Genomic DNA, 15139 nt, shown 5'->3' on the forward strand with positions numbered 1-15139 from the left:
GGGGAGTGAACCAGTGGATGGAAGATCTTTCTGTCTCTTCTCTCCGTAAATCTGATCTACCTTTCCAATAAAAGTAAATAAATTTTAAAAAATGTTGGTTACCTTTCTACCACATTAGTTGGAGATTTGGATTTGAGAGTGAAAACTAGATTGCAAGTACTAGCTTCCTTTTCAACAATTGTTCTGCAGAAGGAAATTTGCAAAATGTTAACCTATAGAAAACTGCAGCCTTACAGAATTCATCAAGTCTCAGAAATAGATTGCTTTGATTTATTATGTGTCCATTTGACAGTCTATACTATAATTATATACTTTCTCATTAGAAGAGTATACGTTAGATAGGCTAGGCACCCTGGGATTGTACACCTGTTTATTGAAAGAGCAGAGACATAAGGATATCCCTAATATTGGGGTTTTTCATCCTGAACAATACAAAGGTTTGATAAAGTTGAATAAAATATATTTTCTGTATTTTTATTTAGAAATTTCCTATAACTTGGGTAAAATGAATTTTTTTATATTTTATGTTTAAAGGGAGGCTGTAGAATTTTTAAAGAGGATGGTAGAGACAGAAAGTGGAGACAGAAAATTAGATTTTATTGAGCATCTAGTGCATATAATACATGGAATGAGGATATTTGGACAGAGGAATTTAATTTTCCAATTTGAGCAAAGCGAATTATATTTCCAGGTCAGTGTCTGGTCTTAAACTGTAATGGATAATGATTATACTTTGTGGTTTTGAGCTGTGGAAAAATTTAAGAAGTACTAAAGAGAGTAGGATGTGAGGGTGAAATTAATGTCATTTAGATATTACCAGTTATATTTTCTGTGTTCTCCTTGCCAGCTATACTATTGTAAAATTATTTTTGGCATTTTGCATTTTCTTTAATATTTAAATTCCTTCTGCTCAGAGTTTTAAACAGAAGAGTGGAATTGTCAGAGAGCCTTTGAGGAAATCCCCATACTGAAAATTATTGAAGTGAAATAAAATGCTAGGCATGTTTTAAAGAGAATTTTTAAAAATGATTGCTTGGTTGGCAGAGCAGTGGTTGATGAACTAAAAACTATTGGTTTTTTTTTAAGCATTCTAGAAGTCCTCATTATAATCTTAAAAGTCAACATTCTCTGCTTTTAAATTCTTAAAACTATTATTTATTTCTACTTAATGTTGTGATAAAATTGGTCTTTCTCTATCTTTCAGTCTTGGCAAATAAAATCCAACAAGCGCAAGTCTTTTGGTATTTCTAAGTGGTAGCTACCGTGTAGACATCTTTCATCAGGGAATGAACCCTAAGAACACAACCATTAGCAGATATATTCCACACTTTCATCGGAACTTTCATTAAGTTACTATTGTCTTTATCCATCACCTCAATAAGCGATGGGTCCTTCAGTGTGGTGCATGACTAATGAAAATAATCAATAATGTAACACAGTTTTGGTATTATTAAGGACCTAAGTTGATTATTGCAAACTGAGCTGTAGTTATGTATAATCTCAAAGTGGTTTCCAAAGAAAGAAAATCTAGGAGAATTTACTTACAATGATATACTGATCATAGTGCCAGCATGTTTTTAGTGGAGAAAGCATAACAGAAGGTCAAGAAGCAAACCAACCAAATAAATATGTTGGTTTTAATGAGGGAAAGTTAATCCCACTGCTTTTAATGACCATAGTGTTGAAGAAGTAGCTATGACAAAGCCAATTTATTTGGATTTTTTCTATTTGCACGCTCAGGCAGGCTGGTTGCCTAAGCAGGCTGAAAGGAGTACCTTTTATTCTCATAGATTCCTTTCTCCTTGAAGAGCTGCACATGGTCTCTTTTATAAAAGTAATATATTGGGCTCAGCACGGCACCCTAGTGGCTTAAGTCCTTGCCTTGCACGCCCAGAATCCCATATGGGTGCCAGTTCTAATCCCGGCAGCTCCACTTCCCATCCAGCTCCCTGCTTGTGGCCTGGGAAAGCAGTTGAGGACAGCCCAAAGCCTTGGGACCCTGCACCTGTGTGGGAGATCTGGAAAGAAGTTCCTGACTCCTGGCTTCAATTGGTGCAGCACTGGCTGTTGTGGCTCACTTGGGGAGTGAATCATTGGACAGAAGATCTTCCTCTGTGTCTCTCCTCCTCTCTCTATCTGACTTTCCAATAAAAATAAATCTTTAAAAAATAATAAAAATAAAAGTAATATATTTACAGCCATACAACTTGCTTTCCCTTACATTCATTTTCAGTATTAAATACTTGGAGCCAGAGTGTTGAATGAATAGAGTTTTGTTAAAAACATATTCTAATTTTGTAAATGAACAATCACAGTTCTCTGGCTTTAGACTCATTGCTAACACCAGTAGTAAAATTCTCATACTGTGAACTACTACTGAGAAGAGGGGGGAAAAAAAGCACGCTATTTACTAAGAAAGAAAGTAAATTTTTTTTCTCTTAAAACCTAAACACAGATTCGCTATTTTGTATGACTGGAAAAATAAGATGATAAAGTTAACATTTGCCTAACCAGTTCCCCTAATATATTATTTTTCCATTTTTTAAAAGATTTTACTTATTGTTATTTGAAAGATTTACAGATAGAAGGAGAGGCAGGGAAGATCTTCTGTCTGCTGCTTCACTGCTCCAAATTTCTACAACATCTAGAGCAAGAGCCAGGAGCATTTTTTAGGTCTCTCACACGGGTGCAGGGTCCCTAGGCTTTAGGCCATCCTCCACTTCCTTCCCAGGGCATAATTCGGGAGCTGGATGGGAAGTAGAGCAGCTGGGACACAAACCCGCACTCAGGTGGAGCAATGCCAGTGCTTGCAGGTGGAGGATGAGCAAATTGAGCTGTCATGTCAGCCCCTGTTGTTCCATCTTAATCCCTGCAACCCTCCCAGCACACTGTCCTCTAGATGCGTCATCTTCCCCTGCTGTTTTTTGTTCTGTCATTTTTCTTCTCAGTAACTAGCAGTGGATGTTCAGTACTTGTGGGATAAAATCTGAATTCTTTGCCTGGTGTGAAAGGCACAAGCAGTCTGTCCCCAGCTTATCTTCCGAAATCAGTGCTAATCAGACCACTTTACTAATGTCAGTCAGTCCTGTATTTACTAGTTCATGGAAAAACCTCAGTCAGGTGGGTATTCGGCCCAGTACTTGAGCTGTCACTTGGGACACCTACATGCTGTCTCAGAGTGCCTGGATTTGAGTCCCAGCTCCATTTCTGATTTCAGCTTCCTCTTGTAATGTGCGTCCTGCAAGGCAGCAGGCAATGCTTCAAGTACTTGGATCCCTGTCACCCACATGAGTGACTTGGAAGGAAATTTCCAGCTCCCACCTTTTGCCTGACTTAGCCCCAGCTATTTCAGGCATTTAGGGAGCTACCAGCAGATAAAAGGTCTCTTGAATTTCTAAAAAAATTGAAAAACAGTTACTGAGAACTAGCTTTACATCAAACACGGGGCTATCAACATTATGTAAGATATTCATGCTTCCTGTTTTCCTGGAGCTCTAAAGTGGAAGAAACAACAGAAAACAGATGAATAATAACTCAAATAATTGCGGTTTGTGGTAATTTGGAAGAAATAAATAAACATTGGGCCATAATACAAAGTAGTGGCAGGAGTAAGAGGTAAAGAAGGCTCCTTTTGATCAGATAGTAAGTGGTAAAGAACAATTAAATCAGGCCCAGAAGGATGGGTAGGGCAATTGTGAGGAGCTGCAGTACAGCAGATGCTTAGAAGAGGTGTAGCAAGGGAGCAGAAGATGGGAGAGCATGGGTTCATTTTGGAAACTGTCAGAACACCAGTGAAACCACCATAGCAGTGGGCTCATAAAAAGCAACACTGATATGTGGTAAGGTTGGGACCAGTTCAGACAGGAAGTTATAAGTCTTATAGTTGTAGACCAAATAAACTTTAGATTTATCGGTATAGCAAGAAGATATAAATGCAATTTGAGGAGGAGAGGTGATTTGATTTATTTACATTTAAAGAGGCCACTCTGGCTGCCTCTGCACGGGTAGTGTCCACATCCTGGACTGCCTGCTGTCTCACCTCCATGTTCCCCATCTCCTATTCATCCTGCAAGCTGAAGGGAGAAGTTTAAGATGCTTCCTGATATGCCTGCATCCCATATTGCAGTACCTGAGTTCAAGTCTGTGCTCCACTTCTGATTTCTTGATGTTATATACATTAGCAGCTCAAGAACTTGGAATCCTGTAGCACACATGAGAAGCTTGGATTGAGTTCTCAGGTTTCAGGTTGGGCCAGCCCAAGCTGTTATAGGTATTTGGGAGTGAACCAGTAGATTGAAGCACCTTCTCTGTGTCTGTTTCTCTGCCTTTCACATCATCATCATCATCATCATGAAAACAGTAATAAAGATAAGGTTAAAAATACCTCTATAAAGCTTGTCTGTACTTCTTTGGGCCACTAGACCATTTCTGTAGACAAAAGAATAATTTTTCCTCCATTAAATACATTTACTATAGTTATTTTTCATTTAAGACTTACTCAAAGATAATCAACCTGTGAGTAGTACTTCTGTTGTATGTTTTATATTTATCATTCTCTTTTCTTCTACTCAACCCATATCTGAAGAACTGTTTTGATACTTAATTATCAGACTCTGCTTACTTTACTTATTTTAGTGTTAGAGCCTTTCTGACTACCTATGATCCACAGGAAATACTGTCCCATAGCTACATTTTGCCTCTTCATTTCTTCTGATTTTCCATATTTCTGCCCTGCCCTTTTTTTCTTGAAGCTATCAATGTATCCATTTAATTTTTTTATTTATTTGAAAGGCAGAATGACATGCAAAACAGACACAAACACCCTGAAAAAAAAGAGAGATTAATAGATTCTCAGTCTACTGAAAATCTTTCCAAATACCAACAACAGCCTGGTCTGTTCCGGGAGCCAGGCATTCCATCTGGAACCTCCCACATGGGTGGCAAATCAAGTTATCTTTTGCTGCTTCCCAGGCACATTAGCAGGCAGCTGAATTGGAAGTGGACTATCACAACTGAAAACTGATGTTCTCGTAAGGGATGTGGCCATCCCAGGCAGTGCTTTAACTGCTGGACCACAATGCCTACTCCAAATATTGGAATTTCTCCAACTAGGTAGCCTCTTGTTTAAAGTAATTCCTATATATATATATATATATATCTTTAAAGAAAAAAGACTGCGTTGAGCTGCATTTATGGACTCAAAATTTTATCACTTTTGAGAATGATATTGTTTGATGATTTATTGACAGTTACATGACTAATTTTTCCATGAAGAGCTTCTGTTTTAGTATTTGGCTTACCAATTAATTGCATAATCGGTGGGAACTTTCACAAGACCCTAGAAGTTAAGATTAGATCTGCTTGCATTATATCCCCAGAGAATCAATGCTACTTCAGCTCAAAGGAGCTCCAGCTGCTGAGACCACTGTACCTAACTGACCTTCAGAGTCCCGTTAGCTTTCGGTGAGATCACTTTCACTCTCTGTCCCTTGTGACAAAAATCTGTTTCTACTCAAAAACATGGTTTGGATTTCAACAAGCAAAAACTGAAGATCAGCATCTATTTAAGCCAACAAAGTAGGTTTGAGCTTCCCACCAACTTAAAAATCTTAGCATTTTTTGACACATATTCAGCTTCTCAGAATTGATTTATCTTTGTCCTGAAAAATCAGGAACCTTGTATTTGTCAGAAGATTGAACTATTTCACTTAATCTCAATTTCTGAAATGCAGAAAAATTACTTAATAAGCACAGGTTCAACTCCTCTGTGTATTCTCCTCTGTTGTGTTGCCAACTGGAAACACCAGGGACCATAACTTTCCATGGAGTTCACATAAGTCTTCAAGTGTTTGCATGGTAATTTCTTTGTTATTGAAGGCATCTGCAAGCTGGGACAGGATAGTAAGCCAGTATCTTCTCACAGATGTACACGTTGAAGACATTGCAATTTTTGTTCCCATTTGAAAACCCCTGCTCTTCAGCTTTTTGCAACCCAAAGATGGAAAGTGCTAAGAAATCTATATTTAATATTTTAAGATGTCGACTCTTGAAATTGAGTGTACAAATGTAGATTAGATGTTCACATATTGATAGAAAAATTTAATTTGGAGATCTTCAGTTTTGGGGGCAAGAATTGCCTTTGGACTCAACCAAATGCCTCTAGAAGCAATCTCCTTAGTCTTTGTTGCAGACTTTATAGGAAAAAAATCATGCCTTAAATTTAACATACAGATTAAATAATGAAACAAATGTGAACTGAAAAATACTTTGTTGCTTAAGAAAGGAATTGTTAAAAAGATCTTATAAGGAACCCTTTTAAGGCTACTTTAAACCCATTTCTGTTTTCACTCTAGTGCATGGAATAGAACTCTGTAGGAAATGGGACGTGTGTGTCATCAGTAGAGCCTCAATTAGGATGAAGAAGAATTCATTAACATTTATGTATTAGATTTATAAAATGTCAAAGTCCAAAGGCCGCAGTGCAAAGTGATCTGAGCTATCTTTCTTCTAGAATTCACATTCCCTTCTGCAGCATTTTGCTGTGTCCAACTGGTTTAGCTATAGTCATCTCCTGGGGCAAAGACTGCCCTCTTCAGGTGGGCATTGTGGCATAGTGCATTGAATCAGCCTGTGACACTGGAATCCTATTTGGACACCAATTCAAGTGCTGCCTGCTCTACTTTCAATCCAGCTCTCTGCTATGTGCCTGGGAAGACAACAGAAGATGGCCCAAGTATCTGGGTGCCTGCCATTCTTGTGTGAGTCCGAGATGGAATGCCAGTTCTTGATTTTGACCTGGCCCAGCCCTGACATTGTGACCATTTCTCTTTCTCTTTCTGTAGCACCACCTTTTCTGAAAAATCAATCTTTTTTTTTTTTTAAAGCCTGCTTTTAATTAGCACTGGCAATTTGTAAAGTGTTCCTTTTTTTTTCCCCTTACTCTGCCCTTAAAATCACAGGGCTATATGCAAATATAATCTTTGGCATAACAGACCATCAGGTATTTTGCTTTGTGTACCTTCTGAATCTTCACACACCTTCTGGTTGTTGGAAACTGTTTTCTTGTGATCAGGTTTCATGGAACCCCAGTTCTAGTCAGTTTTTCTGAATGGGCTCACATCTCTTGACAAAGCTCATGAATGTTGAACCCCATGTAATATCTCCAAATCCTGAATAGTTATTTCTGTTGGTTAAACCAGAGTGGATTTTTCCAGTTATATCAAACATTTGTGTTTTCTGTCAAATGCATCAGTCACTTTTTCACATATATTACTCCTTTATTTTGTTTGCTAATTTCAATATTTGAACCGATTTTTTGGTTGGTGTTTTTATACTGTTCAGTTTTTAATTAAATCCCTTACCCAACAAACATTTGGAAAATGATCCCCTAGGTCCACTGAATAGTTTAAACTGAATAGTTTATGTAGTCAGAATACTATGGTCACCCATATTTTTTAACATTTTTTTTAACTTGCAATCGATACTCTGTTGTCTAACTTCAGTTAAACTGTAGGCTCCATGAGGTTGTGGACCTTACTTGTTTAATTTCCTTTGTTATACGTAGTGCCTTGTAACAATAAATGGGTAATATATAGTTGAATCTCAAGAAATGGTTATTGAGGGATGGTGTTGTGGTTCAAAATATAAGCCACTGCGTGGGATGCCTGTGTCTCACATCGGAGTGCTCAGGATTGGGTCCTGCCTCTACTTCCAATCCAGCTGCCTGCTAATGTACACCCTGGGAGGCAGTTAATAATGGCTCAGATGCTAGAGTTCCTAACAGGCATGAAAGACCTGGACGGAGTTCCTGGATCCTGTGTGTTCTTCCCATCCCAGGATGTTGTGGGCATTTGGGAAGTAAACCAGAAGATGAGAGATATGTATGTAGCTTTTCTCTTTCCTCCACACTCTTCTTTTCATCTCTCCCTCCCTCTCTTTCCTCTCTCTCTTTCCATACTTTCCTCTTCTACTCAGCCTCCACCATCCCTCCCTTCTTTCTCTGTTGCTCTGCTTTTCAAACAAATAAACTTTAAAAATGTGTCAAATTTAATTAAACCTATCAATCATCTATTATGCCAGGCATTGTCCTTTGAGTCTAATCTGTGGAGAAATACAAACAAAATTTATGTTTTAAACTATTTCCCTGGTAGCAATGTACATCAAGAAAATGCCTCTCGGGCCCGGCGGCGTGGCCTAGCGGCTAAAGCCCTCCCCTTGAAAGCCCCGGGATCCCATATGGGCGCCGGTTCTAATCCCGGCAGCTCCACTTCCCATCCAGCTCCTTGCTTGTGGCCTGGGAAAGCAGTCGAGGACAGCCCAATGCATTGGGACACTGCACCCGCGTGGGAGACCCGGAAGAGGTTCCTGGTTCCCGGCATCGGATTGGCGCGCACTGGCCCGTTGCGGCTCACTTGGGGAGTGAATCATCGGACAGAAGATCTTCCTCTCTGTCTCTCCTCTCTGTATATCTGACTTTGTAATAAAAAAAAAAATCTTTAAAAAAAAAAAGAAAATGGGGGATATAGAATTCAGAAAATTCATTATAATGCTTCTTATCAACAACAAGAAGCACACACAGGAGTTCAAGGAAGTTAAGGAATATGTCACACAGGAAATAGCAACACAGAAACAAAATCAAGCTGAATTATTAGAACTGAAGGACACAATGGAGCAAGTTAAAAATTCAGTGGAAAGCCTCAATAACAGAATGAATGAGTCAGAAGGAAGAATCTCAGAATTGGAAAACATTTCCTTCAGCAATGGGGAAACAATCAAAAAGCTGGGAACAGAGCTGGGTTAAGCTTAAAAAAAGTATTCAAGAGTTAAAAGACATGATTAAAAGTTCAATTGTAAGAGTTATGGGAGTTACAGAGATACAAAAAGCATTATTCAATGAAATATTAAAGGGAATCTTCCCTAATGTGGAGAAAGAATTGGGAAACAATACAGGAGAGAGGCATAAAACACCCAACAAGGCTGACCAAAAATGATCTTCACTATGACACATTATAATCAAGCTCTCTTCAGTTAATGTAAGGAAAAGATCTTTAAATGAAACAAAACCAATTGGCATATAAAAAGAATGCCAGTTAAACTCACAGGAGTCCTCTGACAGCAAACTCTACAGGCCAGAAGAGAATGGAACAACATATTCCAGATTCTAAAAGCAAAAAATTGTTGGCCCAGGATAACGTACTCGGCAAAGCTTTCCTTTGTCTTTGAAAATGGAATAAAATTCTTCCACAGTAAAGAAATGTCGTAGATTAGTGAACTGGATCAAAAAACAATACCCATTTATTTGTTGCCCGCAGGACACAACTCACCAACAAAGATCGATAGAAACTACGTCTCACAGATTTTGTCATTTTTGTTTCAGTTTTCCTTTCTTCAAAATGTTTTTGTTTTTTCTCATTGAATTCTTGACTGGATCATAGGTCATACAGTAGCAGCATTTTCTTCAAGAAAGTTCTTGATTTTCTTTTCTTCAGTGACACATTAGTCATTCAATAGAATGTTATTTAACTTCATGACATTGTAAATTTCTATTTTTCTTCCTGTTGTTGGAAATCACATGCCATCACTTAGGAAGGATTTTGATTCTGTAAACAATAGGATCTTGTGGGAGGAGATTGTGCAAAGTATGGATCATTTGAAAGCATCTTAGAACTGCCCACCCTACTCACGTGTCACAATTTTTTAGAAGGTTTGCAAATCTGGAATTTCTGTGAGGATTTTTTAACATAAGAGGACAGAATATCTCACACAGAAATTATGCTAATTCATCCTAGATCCCTGTGACTTAAAGCATTTGCATGACTTACAGCTAGAATAACTTTAAGTAATGGTTAGTGTAATGTAATTGGAGTTCAGTTTCAGAAATACTCATTGCACAGCCCCATACTAAGTAACACACAGACTGAAGATGTGAGTCATGTCTTCAGAGAGTTCATAATCTTCCTGGGAGGAGGTTGTTTGAGAATACATGGAGATTGTATCATTAAAAAAAAAAAACCTACCCAAATGCGTCAAAATAAACTCATACTTTTAATTCCATCTTTCCAGGAACATTTTAAGGTAATGTTGGAGTTTCTGGTTGTGAATTCAGAGTCAGTTCTCCTCTTTTTAAGCACTCTCCATGAAGCAGATGACTAAGTTGCCCAACACACATAATTCATCTGGTCCTCACAAAACTACTTGATTTACAGCTGACATAGGTGAGATGTTAAGAAAAGCATCACTGTGCTTTCTGCAAGTCCTTTGCCGTCAGTTCTCTGTAAACCAAATGCTAGCTTTAAATCATGTCTTGAGCCTTTTCCTCAAGCCCAGTGTATGGCTAAGTGAAGGCAGTATAATTAAATACCAGCTCATGTTACATAATGTTACAGCAACAGCTACTGTGTTTATGTTCTGGTCATCTATAAATATTTACTACTAAGCACATAATTCAGTTTGATGGCTAATGAAAAGATAAAGTATATGTAGACACAGTAAGATAATCTTGCTCATGGTCTAACTCCCTGCAGTTTCCAAGATAAACCAGAATGGCATTTTTCAGTAGTAGATTAAAAGATGAAGGAAAAAATTAGGTGACTGTAAGCTACAGTTTTCTTGGCATCTTAAATTTACCTAATAAAACTAAAAGTGAAGTTTTTTTTTTAATTCCTTCCATATAAATATAGCAGACATTGATTTCAAAGTCTTCTTATTTTTTCTGTGCATTTAAATATGCAAAAAGCATTTTTAGTAAGCAAGTGTCAATTACTTTCTTTTTCATTTTTTAATGATACAGTTGCATAGGCTCAGGGATTTCCCCTTGCATCCTTCCCACGCCCCTCCTCCTCAGTGTTAACGTCAGTTACTTTCTTAAACTAACCTATTTCTAGACTAATCAATTAGTTTTGCATTCCAAATAAAGCACACCATTTAATGATAAGGTTTTACCAACTTTTCACTAATGAGTGTACTGTATACATTTCTGTAGTTGTGGCCATGTGTTTTACAAGAAAAACTGACTTTCACTGAAACTAAGCTAGCTGCTGGGATCTATTAAAAGAATCAGTCCAGGAACATGAAAAAGGTCTCCCGCCCTCCTTTGATTTTGATTACTTTTGCTATCCTTACAACATACCCTGTTGCGACTGTTTTCCCTCCTTAACCCCAGGAAGATTTGTTTGGCATGCTACACAACCATGTAAGCAGCTAATTCAATTCTGTACTTCTTAAGAATATGCTAAGTGGTAGACATTTCCCTTATGAGCTAAGAAATACAGATTTGAGTGCTATTTAATTGTCCCTGAACCCAGATAAACCCTCGATATTAGTGAAGCATTTCAAAGCTGAAATAAATTCCAGATCCTTGTGTCAGTTTTCTTAGTTGTAAGTGACAGAAAGTAGCTCTGGGAACTTAAGTAGGAATTACTAAGGAGACCAAAAATCACCTACACAAAAACAGAGCCTCAGTGTCTACCACTGGTATCACTGGTCCTGAGCTGATAGCACCCATCTGGTGCTCTGCTTCCCAGCTCTTGCAATGAGCTGCCTCTACTTCGAGGGCCATTGGCTCTCCTGGAGTCTTCAGAGCCATGACTGCTCTGCATTCTGAAGCTGGAGCTTATTGATAACACTTGGATCACATGCCTGCATGCCAGTTGCAAGGATAGGGGATAAAGTATCTTCTACTCTTCACCAACATAGTGGGAACTAAACTCTGACTCACAAGATAAAATATTTCCGAAACCTGAAATGGTAGGCAGATGCTGCATGACTAAAGACTTCTGTCAATAGCATATTGACTAATTAGAAGAGGTTAAATATGAGAGGTGAAAAACAGAAAACAACCAAAAGGAAAAAAAAATACAGTGAGTTTGGTCTCAATGTCACCACAAGAAGAAATTACAGAATATTTTTTCCTAAGCATTTGACAAAAATACAGTGAAAGACTGGGGAACAGTCTATTTTCAGAAGTGTATATGGTCCTATATAATAATGTAACCTTAACTTGAGGCCCACTTGCTCTGCAGGTATGGCAACTATCTAGAAAGGACTAGTTTCAGCATTCCTTAGCAAACAACCTACGCTCGAGTCAAATCCCTTTGTTCTCATTATGTCAGCCCTTTTCCAGATGTGGAACCTGTAAATAAGCAATTCCATTGGTATCTTCATGTAGAAAACAAGAAAGCTGGGGTAGGTATTTGTTAACTCTCTTGACTCTAAAATTCTGCATCTTAATACTTGACAGATTACTGACAGTTCATATTTTTACACACTGATTGTGTGTTTTAAGAAGCAAATTAATAATGAGCTTATTTTTATGACAATAATTCTCATGAACTCAGAGAATTAAGTGTTCACCTCCCACTTAGAGTAGTTGTTTTGTTTTGCAGCTGTATTTTCCCACACAGCTTGGTTTAGGCATTCAAGTTGCAGCAGGGGAAATACCCATTGAATTTGTCATCATTATTTTTGGCTCCTGTTTTTATGAGAGCCTTTTTATTTTCAATAATCTATTTCTCAGATTTTAACTCAGTGTTGCAGGGAGGTTTCTGACTAGGCTTGGTCCAGTTCCTTATCTCCACTTCAGAAAGAATTCAAGGAGGAGACACAGGTTGAGGTGAACTGAGAAACAAGATTTATTTAAATATGAAAGGGTACAGACAACTGAAGAAGTAGAGAAAGAGGAGTACAAGTAGCTGAGTGCGGAGCTACATTTAACAAGCTTCCTGTTGTAGATCTGGAGGCGTAGTTGAATGTTCAAAGGAAGCGCAATTTGGAACCCGAGTCACCCATTCTGATTTTTGGGAAATCTCAGAAGCACCATTGTGTCGGGGCACATTGGGTGTGAAACTGGAAAGAAATCTCAGAAATGTGATGGCTTCAGATGCATGCTGGGAGTGGATGTGGCAATGAGAGTAATTTTATTATTGTAGGCACTCAGCTTGCAGCCACGTTGAATATGTTTTCTTAAGTTATTTATTTGAAAGGCAGAATTTCAGTGAGAGGGAGAAACACAGCTAGAGATCTCTCATCTGTGAGTTTATTCCCCAGATATTCCCAATAGCTGGGGCTACGCCAGGACAAAACTCAGGGCCTGGCTCTCCCTCCAGATCTCCCACTTGGGTGGCAAAGGCCCAAGGACTTGGGTCATCTTCCATTGTCTTCCCAGGCACATTAGCAGAAAGCCGGAAACAAAGTGGAGCATCTGGAACTCTAACCAGCACTTACATGGGGTGCTGGCGTTCCAGGTGATACCTTAACCTTCTACTAGCCAAGGTTACGTGTCTGCATGGGAAGGGCAGGGTTCTTTGTGCGCAAGGTAAGCCCATGGTGGCAGTCCTGCATTCCTCATCACTCAGCACCTCCCTGCCTGTATCAACAACATGACTTCTCTAACATTTGAGGATTAAAGTGCATGTATAATGAAGAACTACAATGTTGTGCTTTCAAGGGCAGTTTTATCTCAATACAGAATTATAACGTTTGTTATAAAAGTGAAGAATTTTTTAGTCATGCTATCTCCACTGGCCAGCTGTTTTCCTGTTTTGAATTCATTGATTCAGTCATTGAAATGGTAGAAATTATTTGTTTAAACTAAGGTTTAAAAGAGTATTCTTGTACAGCACAAAAAATGTCGTGTTTTATCAAATGCTTTCTCTGCATCTATGACAATGATTATATGTTTTTTATTCTTCAACTCATTGATGTGGTGTGTCACATTTATTGATTTGTGTGTGTTGAAGCGCTTGGTCTAAATGAATGATGTTTCGATGTGTTGTTGAAGTCAGTGAGCTAGTATTTTGTTGAGGGTTTTGCATTTATGTTTATTAGGGATATCGGTCTATAGTTCCCTTTGTTGTGTCTTTTTCTGATTTGGGAATCAAGGTGATGCTGGTCTCATAGAAGGAGTTTGAAAGGATTTCCTGTCTTTCCATTGTTTTGAATAGTTTGAGAATAATTGGAATTAGTTCTTCTTGAAATGTTTGATAGAATTCAGCAATGAAGCCATCTGGCCCTGGGTTTTTCTTTGTTGGAAATGTCTTTATTATTGATTCAATCTCTATCTTAGTTTGATCCGTTTAGGTTTTCTATGTCATTGTGACTCACTTTAAGTGGATTGTATATTCAGAAAGCAATCCATTACTTCTAGATTTTCAAATTTGTTGGCATACAATCGTAGATTGTAATTCCTGTTGAGTCTTTGTATGTCTGTGATGTCTATTGTATTTACATTTTCATGGCTGATTTTATTGATTTTCCCTCTTTTTATTCAGGCTAATGATGTATCAATTTTTTTGTTTTTGTTTTTTTCAAGCAGCAAGCTTTTAGATTCACTGATCATACATATCACTGTTTCAACTTTGTTTATTCTCTAGTTTTAAGTCTTTCTACTAACTTTGGGTTTGGTGTGTTTTTCTAGACCCTTGAGATGCATCAATAGATCATTTATTTGATGCCTTTCTGGTTTCTTTTTATACACACTAATTGCTATAGACTTTCCTCTTTTTTAAATTTTTTTTAAAGATTTATTTATTTTTATTGGAAAGTCAGATATACAGAGAGGAGGAGAGACAGTGAGAAAGATCTTCCATCCAATGATTCACTCCCCAAGTGACTGCAATGGTTGATGCTGCGCTGATCCAAAGCTAGGAACCAGGAACCTCTTCCAGGTCTCCCACACGGGTGCAGGGTCCCAGTGCATTGGGATTGCATTGGGCCGTCCTCAACTGTTTTCCCAGGCCTCAAGCAGGGAGCTGGACGGGAAGTGGAGCTGCCGGGATTAGAACCGGCACCCGTATGGGATCCCGGCGCATTCAAGGGGAGGACTTTAGCCACTAGGCCACGCCGCCGGGCCCATAGACTTTCTTCTTAACACTGCTTTTTCTGTATCCCGTAAGTTTTGATGTGTTGCGCTGTCATCTTTCCATTCCAGGAATTTTTTATTTCCCTTTTGGTTTCTTCTAGTTCATTCAGCAGATTATTTAGTCTCCATTTATTTTGCATATTTTCTAGAGTTTCTTGAGTTATTGATTTCTAGCTTCATTCCATGGTGGTCAGGAAAGATATATGGTATGATTTCATTTTTTCTGAATTTACCAAGGTTTGCTTTATGACCTAGCATGTAGTTTGTTCCAGAGTAGGTTCC

The sequence above is a fragment of the Ochotona princeps genome, chromosome 2 (assembly GCF_030435755.1).
Source record: "Ochotona princeps isolate mOchPri1 chromosome 2, mOchPri1.hap1, whole genome shotgun sequence".
In the NCBI taxonomy this organism is placed as follows: domain Eukaryota; kingdom Metazoa; phylum Chordata; class Mammalia; order Lagomorpha; family Ochotonidae; genus Ochotona; species Ochotona princeps.